Source organism: Coenobita brevimanus, chromosome 105 (assembly GCF_032717465.1).
Source record: "Coenobita brevimanus isolate Jiangsu-jjx chromosome 105, ASM3271746v2, whole genome shotgun sequence".
Taxonomy (NCBI): domain Eukaryota; kingdom Metazoa; phylum Arthropoda; class Malacostraca; order Decapoda; family Coenobitidae; genus Coenobita; species Coenobita brevimanus.
In genome coordinates this window covers 25,699,086-25,709,517 of record NC_137058.1, presented here as the reverse complement: position 1 = coordinate 25,709,517, position 10,432 = coordinate 25,699,086, and positions in this window count along the sequence as shown.

The following is a 10,432-nucleotide window of genomic DNA, read 5'->3' as shown; positions in this document are numbered from 1 at the left end:
ACATTTTGATTTCTAATTCACTCTTCTCTAAGGTATGATCAGAGAATGAGTGAATATTGATGAGATCCAGTTTTGGTTTATGCCAGGTAGGGGGACCACTGATGCCATATTCATTGTTCGACAGCTTCAGGAAAAATATATTGGTAGAAGAAGGGATCTGTATTTTGTTTTTGTTGATTTGGAAAAGGCCTTTGACAGAGTCCCTAGAGAGGTGGTGAAGTGAGCAATGAGAAAGCTTGGCTTGGAGGAGTGGCTGGTTAGGGTGGTTATGGCTATGTATGTGGGTGCTCGCACCCAGGTAAGAGTGAATGGAGATTTCAGTGATGAGTTTCCCACGAATGTTGGTGTGCATCAGGGGTCAGCTTTGAGTCCCATGTTGTTTATCATGGTACTTGAAGCCCTCTCATGTGACTTTAGAAACGGACTCCCGTGGGAGATGTTGTATGCTGATGATTTGGTGTTGATTGCAGAGAACGAAAGGGAGGTGGAGGAAAGGTTTAGGAAGTGGACAGATGGTATGGGGCACAAGGGCTTAAGGGCAAATGCAGATAAAACAAAAGTGATGATATCTAGGGTTGGTGGCGGTACTGTCAAAGACGAGGGAGAGTGGCCATGTGCAGTTTGCCACGAGGGCGTGGGAAGTAATTCTATCCTGTGCGATGTTTATGATAAATGGGTGCAGAAGAAATGTAGTGGTATCAGAGGTAGACTGCGAGATAATGCTGATTTTATGTGTACGGCGTGTCGGGGAGAGCAGGTGGAGATTGTCAGGCGTGAAAGGATTGAACTTGCTGGTGAATCTCTGGAGTATGTGGAAGAGTTTTGTTATTTGGAAGACATGTTGTGTGCTGGAGGTGGGGCTGGAGCTAGCTCTGTGGCTAGGGTGAGAAGTGACTGGAAGAAGTTCAGGGAGCTCTTGCCTCTTCTGACATTGAGAAGGCTCTCCCTACATGCTAAAGGGTCTTTGTATGCAGCATGTGTTAGGAGTGTAATGCTGTATGGTAGTGAGACCTGGGCAGGAAAGGAGGAGGATATTCGCCGGCTCAGACGTACAGAAGTGACAATGATTAGGTGGATGTGTAGTGCGTCTCTGCGTGCAAGGTCCGGGGGGGCTGGGTTTACGATGGAAGAGTTGAGAGGTAGGATGGGACTGGAATGTATTGGGGTTGTGATGAGGAGAGGTAGATTGAGATGGTTTGGACATGTGGAGAGGATGGGGGATGGTAATTGGGTGAGGAAGGTGAGAAGTGTTAATACTGGGGGTGCGGTTATGAGGGGTAGACCGAGAAAGACATGGGACGAGGTCATTAAGTGTGACCTCAGGGTTAAGAGACTGAACAGGGAGGCTGCAATGGATCGCGCAGCGTGGAAAGCCGCCATTAGGTGACCAAGGCCGACGCATGCAAGTATGTTGGAGCCTTTAAAAATGAAAAGAATGAAATGAAACTGACCATTCTACTGTACAATGAGTTAGGTTAGGTTAAGTTGCTAGAATCTTATATGGATAAGGTTAGGATCTGTCATACTCTTTAAAAAAAAAAAAAAAATTAAAAAGTAAGAAAATTATACAAAATTAATTTTTGTTCTAATGCAAAACTACCATATCTAAAACATCCAAAATAATCCATAAAAATCAACTACCTAGCTTTGAAGATGATGGCAATGTTCTCCATAATTGGCAAATTATTAACTATACCAAATGCACAACAAAAAATAAGCCATATGCTGTCAAGTTTAATAAGCCACTGCATTGTTGTGAATTTATGGCATGTGAAAATTAGATTTGGTTATGTTTGGTTAGGTTGGGATGGGTTATGGTAGGCTAGTTCATTTTGACGTAAATGCAATAAATGACAGAGATGCTAATTCCAAAAATTTACTCTTCAATCTGCCAACAAATACTGTCACTCTTCATTACATACTAAAATAATATATTCTGAAAGGCCTGACAATAAATTCCACCTGTGTAATGGTGCCCTGCTGGAGTGTTACCACCTGGATCCAGCGTCAGTTTTCTGGTCCTCACTCACTGTTCCTTCCCTTAGCCAAGAAAATCATACCTCAGGATATAAATATCGGTTTTTCATACTTAGGGTGTCTATTGAGGTGCTGTCAGGCTGTACTAAAAAGGAAAATAGCCCCTTCCAAGTGGCCAGCATCCTCTCTGCACTTCTACTTCCCTGCCTCCTAGCTCAAAATTCCTTCACCTGGCCTTGGATATATTAATCTGGCATATAAAGCCGTGTTTTCCTTAACTGTGGTGTATGTAAACTTAAACCTGGCCGCTATACAAATGGAAATGGAGCACTTCAGACCGATGATGCCTTGGCCTTCGGTGTTCTTGCCTGCCTCTCAAACTTTCATTTCTTTTCCTCCTGCCCCACAATTCCCTCACTGGGCCTTGAAAACAGAACCCTAGCATATAAACACCAAATATTCTTACCTGTGGTGTGTGTAAGGCGCTGTCCTGATGCCATATTAACCATTTACGTTGGATCATCCCTGCCGTGGTATCCCTCCTCCACGACCCACCGTTCTCAACTGCACTCTTGTAAAACGCTAAAAGTAACCCGCACAGGCACGAAAACACGCCAGTAAAGTCAATTCACATACTGTATTGGCGCCACTTGCATCAGTTACCCCTAAAAATTACGCATAGTCGAGGCATTTCCTGGTAAACGTATGAGAAGGCAGTGATGCTGGACCCAAGATCAAAGGGACCGCCAACAGCAATCCGTAAACACCCTCTCATATGACGTTATTTGCACTAATAAAGTCACAGTAGCACATCATGAGGGTCAGTTCACGTATTTTGACGGCACCAGATAGCTCAAAGGGCATCCTGAAATAGCCATAGTCCTGGGATTTGATGTTAAAATTATGAGAAGGCAATCTTGGCCAGGTCTTGGGGGTGGCCATATTAAACTAGGGTGCACAATGGGCAGAAATTACGCGACAGACGTTTAGCGAATTTTTTTATTTGAAGGCTAATTTTCCTCATTACTCGTATACAAACAGGGTCCATTTTGAAGCATCTTCAAACTGAAAGCTAGCACCCAGAATTACCTAATAATGACCCATGAGATAAACACGAAAATTAGTTCCACCAAATGAGTTACGTTTCTTACTTATAAGAATTTCTTCTCTGCCCAACGGCTCTGCAACTTGCAGAACTTAAGCCTTATGATTGGGGGACTCAGATTGCTTAAGAATGTACTATTTTTCGCGATTTTCATCCATTATTTACGATTAATGTCAGATTTGTGATCAGAACACTTGCCCATTTCCAGGCAGCTGTGTAGTGTTACTTAACTAGAAAATATATGCCCATTAACAGCACATTAAGTGACGTGATTGAATTAGTTCAACCAAACCTTGGATGATTTCATAAAATTTCTCGAGAAGTTCCACTAAGAGCTTTGATTTCTACTCTTACCTTTATACTTAGTCACCAGATACTCCAGAACCAAGCCAGGGTAGAAAGTTATTGAAAATGCTACCATGCAGACCGATTTCTGGTACTAATTAACCTCCAGTATGTCTTATTTAACGCAAAAACTAGTCTAGATCTTTCATGAGTACGGTCCTGGATCGCCCGACCCCACCAAACAAGTTACCAGATCACGAGAGTCTCGGGGTACGAGGATTTGAAATTGTTTTCACTCAAGAAACAAGGATATTTACTAGAAAGGTATCAGATATGAATATATAAGTATAACCAATACAACATGATCGTAAAATATTGAAGAATCTAGATATTGCGGTTATTTTCTATTACTCCTAGAACGGAATGAGAGGGTTTGGGCATGTTCAAAGTTGGTAACAATGATCGAACATATATTTTACCTTTAAATACTCTAACTAAGCTATATATGCGACAAGTAAATGATGCAGTACTTGCAGTACCCATATGGCCATCCGTCTGTATGAAAGAAACTGCCCAGACAGATAAAATAGTGAAAAAATCGCCATTTTAATGTCGGCCACCGAGGCGAGAGGATGGTAGCGAAGTCGCTCGTGCTGGTGGTTTACCCAGTGGTCTCCATGGCAACGTGTGCTGGAGGGCTGGCATTCTCGTAGGCTTATGATGCTTTGAAATACGTCTTTTTTACCCATTTCTTACTGTATGCAGCACGTCATTCTTGTCACGGTGTCGAAAAAATAAAGATATACCTAATATACAAAGAATATTATAGTAAAATAAGCAAAATAAGACGTTATAAGGTGCCAAGAAAAGTTAGAAAAAGTCCTAATCCACCGAGAACAGTTTTGCTATATTTCACAATGATTTTTCTTGTACATTAAACTTCATTATCCTCCCGCATGTTACTGGCACAAAGCACGTTGATATTAATACCCCAGTCACAGCCTTGGCCCTCCTATTCGAAATTCTGGATTGAGTTAACTCCCTCCCTCTCCCAGAAAATGACATACCTGTACCGTAGCCCCGCCTAGACGGGTAGCTGAGGATGGGTGTAGGTGGCTGTTGGTAACTGTGGGTGGGTATACGTGGTTATGGATAGCTGTGGATGGGTGTAGGTGGTTGTGGGTTGCTGTGGGTGGGTGTAGATGGTTGTGGTTAGCTGTGGGTGGGTGTAGGTAGTTGTGGGTAGCTGTGGGTGGATGTAGGTGGGTGTGGGTAGCTATGGGTGGGTGTAGGTGGTTGTGGGTAGCTGTGGGTGGGTGTAGGTGGTTGTGGGTAGCTGTGGGTGGGTGTAGGTGGTTGTGGGTAGCTGTGGGTGGGTGTAGGTGGTTGTGGGTAGCTGTGGGTGGGTGTGGGTAGTTGTGGGTAGCTGTGGGTGGGTGTAGGTGGTTGTGGGTAGCTGTGGGTGGGTGTAGGTGGTTGTGGGTAGCTGTGGGTGGGTGTAGGTTGGTGTGGGTAGCTGTGGGTGGGTGTAGGTGGTTGTGGGTAGCTCTGGGTGGATGTAGGTGGGCGTGGGTAGCTGTAGGTGGTTGTGGGTAGCTGTAGGTGGTTGTGGGTAGCTGTGGGTGGGTGTAGGTAGTTGTGGGTAGCTGTGGGTGGATGTAGGTGGGTATGGGTAGCTATGGGTGGGTGTAGGTGGTTGTGGGTAGCTGTGGGTGGATGTAGGTGGGTATGGGTAGCTATGGGTGGGTGTACGTGGTTGTGGGTAGCTGTGGGTGGGTGTAGGTGGTTGTGAGTAGCTGTGGGTGGATGTAGGTGGGCGTGGGTAGCTATAGGTGGGTGTAGGTGGTTGTGGGTAGCTGTGGGTGAGTGTAGTTAATGTGGGTGGGTGTAGGTTGGTGTGGGTAGCTGTGGGTGGGTCTAGGTGGGTATGGGTAGCTGTGGGTGCGTGTAGGTGGGTGTGGGTGGCTGTGGGTAGGTGTAGATGGTCGTGGGTTGCTGTGGGTGGGTGTAGGTGGTCGTGGGTTGCTGTGGGTGCGTGTAGGTGGGTGTGGGAAGCTGTGGGTGGATGTGGGTGGTAGTGGGCAGCTGTGGGTGGGTGTGGGTAGCTGTGGGTGGGTGTAGGTGGTTGTGGATAGCTGTGGGTGGGTGTAGGTGGTTGTGGATAGCTGTGGGTGGGTGTAGGTGGTTGTGGGTAGCTGTTTGTGGGTGTAGGTGGGTGTGGGTTGCTGTGGGTGGATGTAGGTGGGTGTGGGTAGCTGTGGGTGGGTGTAGGTGGTTGTGGGTAGCTGTAGGTGGGTGTGGGTAGCTGTGGGTGGGTGTAGGTGGTTGTAGGTGGGTTTGGGTGGATGTAGGTGGGTGTGGGTAGCTGTGGGTGGGTGTAGGTGGTTGTAGGTGGGTTTGGGTGGATGTAGGTGGGTGTGGGTAGCTGTGGGTGGGTGTAGGTGGTTGTGGGTAGCTGTGGGTGGGTGTAGGTGGGTGTGGGTAGCTGTGGGTGAGTGCAGGTGGGTGTGAGTAGCTGTGAGTGGGTGAGGGTAGTTGTGGGTGGGTGTGGGTGGATGTAGGTGGGTGTGGGTAGTTGTGGGTGGGGGTGGGTGGATATAGGTAGCTATGGGTAGGTGTGGGTAGCTGTGGGTGGGTGTAGGTGGGTGTGAGTAGCTGTGGGCAGGTGTAGGTGGGTGTGAGTAGCTGTGGGTGGGTGACGGTGGTTGTGGTTAGCTGTGGGTGGGTATGGGTAGCTGTGGGTGGGTATGGGTAGGTGTAGGTGGGTGTGGTTAGCTGTGGGTGGGTGTGGGTGGCTGTGGGTGGACGTGGGTAGCTATGGGTGGGTGTAGGTGGGTTTGGGTAGCTGTGGTTGGATGTCGGTGGGTGTGGGTAGTTGTAGGTGGGTGTGGGTAGCTCTAGGCGGGTGTGGGTAGCACAGATAGAAGATACAATCATATAAAAAAAATAAATAAATAAATAAATGAAAAAAGGCGTGAAATTCACCTAGATTTTAATTACCAAACATGTCCCCCCCTATGCTCCCTATTCAACCCCATTATTTTCAAAATCCGATTCACTTATTCCTGATAGATAAAATACAGATCTATTAGAGGTTTCATCAAGGAATAAATATCTCCCTTTTTTACCTCTATATGTTCGTGTTCAAAATCTTTCGCGATAAGACCTGGCCATGGATAGGGGACACAAAGTTAGCATGGGCTTAAATTTCGCTCAGTGCTGCTCTACGATGCTCCGTTTTCGAGATATTTATAGTTTCTTGTTTTTTGGGCGCGATTTGGCCTGAGAAAAACTGGAGATGGAGAAGATTTGTGAAAAGAGGAGAGGACGAGCCCTAGAGTTTACAGGAAGCATTGTGTTTTCGTTCTCTCTCTCTCTCTCTCTCTCTCTCTCTCTCTCTCTCACACACACACACACACACACACACACACACACACACACACACACACACACCGACCAGCACCTACCCACACTTACCCACACCCTTCCACACCTACCACACCCTGTCTGTTTGGGCGGGTCTTAGGTGGTGTGTAAGTAGGTGTCTCTCACTGCTATCCTGCCTGCCTATCTGCCTGCCTACTTGCCTGCCTACCTCTCTGCCAGCCTGCCTACCTTTCTTCAGCCTGCCTACCTACCTACTTACCTACCTGCCCGTCATCCTACTTACCTACCTGCCTGTCATCCTGCCTACCTACCTACCTACCTGCCATCTTGCCTGCCTAAGTGGTAACCTAAATTCCGGTTTATTTGGTAGGGAGGATTCAGGCAGGGGGATGGTGGAAGGCAAGGAGGAAGGTATGTGGATAGGCAGGAAGACAGGCAGGATGGGTGGCAGGCAGGTAGGCAGCAGGCAGGTAGGCAGGCAGGCAGGTGGGTAGGCAGACAGGGTGATTGTGTAATGTGTGTGTGTGTGTGTGTGTGTGTGTGTGTGTGTGTGTGTGTGTGTGTGTGTGTGTGTGTGTGTGTGTGTGAGTGTGTATATGCGTACTGAATAAGCCGTGTGCGTATGTGTGTAGTATTGCATGTATGAGTTACGAAAGAGATAATCATTCTTCTAGGGTCAACTTTGCCCCTAGAATACAACACGCAACCATCTGACTTCCAACCAAGTCCCTAAATGAACTGCTGAACGGGGACAAGGGAGGAAACCAACTTTGTCTTCGATTCTGACCGGCATAAAGGAGCGAACTTAAGGCGGAAATCAAACTCCTTAAAACGTATACTTAGACTGTATTTACAAGACCGTAAGTTACAACACTGGATTAAAGGGGTGATATTACAAGAACTATATAAACAAATGCAGCATAGATGGATAGATAGATAGATAGATAGATAGATGGATAGGTAGATAGATAGATAGGTAAGTTCATAGGCAAACAGACAGGTAGATAGATAGATAGATAGATAGATTGGTAGGTAGGTAGGAAGGAAGGCAGGTAGGCAGGTAGGTAGGTAGGTAGGTAGGCAGGTAGGTAGGCAGGTAGGCAGGCAGAGTGAGAGAGAGAGAGAATAAAATCGTCTGAAGATATCAAAAATAAATCGAACACGTCATAGTGCTGAAGAGGTTGAGAGCCACGCCAATAATGATAATAATAATAATAATAAGGAGAGTAACAACAACAATAAAAATATCAAGGTAACTAATAATTAAATAAAGACTAAAGGATATTCATTTTTACTCCGCCTGTCAATAAATAATATTCCTTTACTACACTGACGCCTCTTTTCCGTTGTAATCATGCTGGTGTGGGTGAGGGACGCCTTCACCTGGTGGCACCCACATACCCAGGCGGCTCCACTGCCTGGTTATACACATGTCCCTCAACTCCCTCCCTATCCCCCGAAAGGACGATGGTGAACTGCAGAATTGGAACTTAAGCCTGCAGTCCACTGGGCTCACATTTCAGATGATCCTGGGGCTGCGACTGCTACTACTACTGCTATTATCACTACCACTACTGCTACTACTACTACTACTACTAATACCACTGCTATTACTACAACTAACACTACTACTACTACTACAACCATTACCACTACTTCTACTACTATTACTACTACTACTACTACTACTACTACTACCACCACTACTACTTCATTAACCCCTTCAGTACGAGGTCCAAGCTGAAGAAAATCGTCTGGGGTGGCAAGATTTAAGGAGAAAATGCGTCATCGTAGTGAAGGGTCTAGGGGTTTTCTTCTAGGTGATGGGGGATGTTCCTAGCACCCTTATATTAGGTGATTTATTCTGCATATTACACCTTAGTATCCTTTAGTATGCTATGTCGAGAAGAAAGACTAGTAGTGGTAGTAGTAGTAGTAGTAGTAGATCTAATATACAAAATAAATCGCTAGGGAAAAGGTGCACCGAAGCCTCCTGTGCCACCTCGTACAGGCCTTGTTTGAGAAGAGTAAAATTCTTTCATTTAAATAAATTCACAGTACTGACACAAACACACTCAACACCAAATCTTTAAAACGGCGCACGCGTTGGTGTAAGCAGGTCCCTAATTTTTGACGGTCATTTATAGCACACCTGTAATTATTAGATGTGATTAGCCTGCATCCCACATTACAGAGTGTGGTCAGCAGGGTTAAGGAAAGGTCAGACATATTCTATCACCGTCGCAGGCTTCAAAAAATTCGCCAAAATAATCTCGGGACTCGTATGCACTTCGGCGCTTGCAGTTTTAACAATACGGCCTGAAGCTTTTGTGTCACTCTAAAATAATGCACTCAGTTGCGAGACAAACAATAAGAAGGACGTGAAACTAAGCACGCTGCACTCTCACATACCTCGGTCTACATATTATAAAAACAGAACACTGGACTTAATATTAACTGTAAAAGTGTCAAAATTATCTACACTGTCTTTTTTTACACTGTTTCTGTATGTGCCCTTCAGCTGCGACACGCCTTACGGAAAGACCCATCGACAGAATTCGAAATCCTTCTGGAGTCCACTTTTTTCTTAAACGTTTGGATGTATTGTCTATAACCATAAATATTTGTCTTTTTTCATAGTTTTGGATGCTTCATTTACCTCCATAATTCATTCAACATTCTTCCAGATTTTTGGTTATTTTTCACCAGCATACTTCTATTTTTTTAAGTAATCTCTGAACCACCTAGATACGTATAGCCAAAGACCATAGAGTCAAGAGGAAAAGATGAATATAATCACTAGGATATGTATGAAAATCTTCAGTGTCAAACATTTCGATCTGAAGCAGGAGAAATAACATGTTTTTTGTACTGTACTGTTACTGAATGATGTTTTCTCTCCTACTTTAGCCACTGAAGTTGACGCAGATCGTTGGGTTTGGAGGGAAAAAAGTTTACTACGAGTCTGCTTATGTTTACCAAGACTCTGCGTATGTTTACTACGACTCTGCTTATGTTTACTACGACTCTGCTTATTTCATTCCTCTTGGTTCCTGAAATGGCTGTTTTTTTGGAAGTAGCAGTCAAGATTTCCCGCCCATCTGCTGCACAAACAAATGATCATACGTAAAAAAGAAGAAGAAGTTTGATCCAGGTTTGCCATATGCAGAGAACTTGACTGATTAGATGGTTATGCGCTGAGATCTTGACTTAAGATTGATGTCCGTTTCGTCGCTTATACGTAAAATCCTTGACTTGTCCTTTAATTAGCTGTACACAAGATACGCTGCTTAAGTTTGCTGCTGTGTGCTTATCTGGCCATATGCAGAGAACCTGACTTAAGCTTCTGGGTGTCCATAGGTGGCTTGCTGGTGTTGGAAGTGTGGGCCACATGAGAGGAACTTGATGTCCTCTTATTTGGCCATACTTGGGGACATACGCACTTCCTCGATGTCCTAATGTTTGGCCTTACGTAGAGACCTTGGCCTGAACTTACTAATGTCTATTTACTTGGCCAAACGTAATGAACTTGGCTTAAGGTCGTGGGTGCCCATAACTGGCTTCCTGGTGTCCGCATGTGGCTTCCTGGTGTCCGCATGAGGCTTACTGGTGTCCGAATCTTTGGCCATACATAGAGACCCTGGCTTAGGCTTGCTGGTGTCCCCTCTTGGGTGTCTG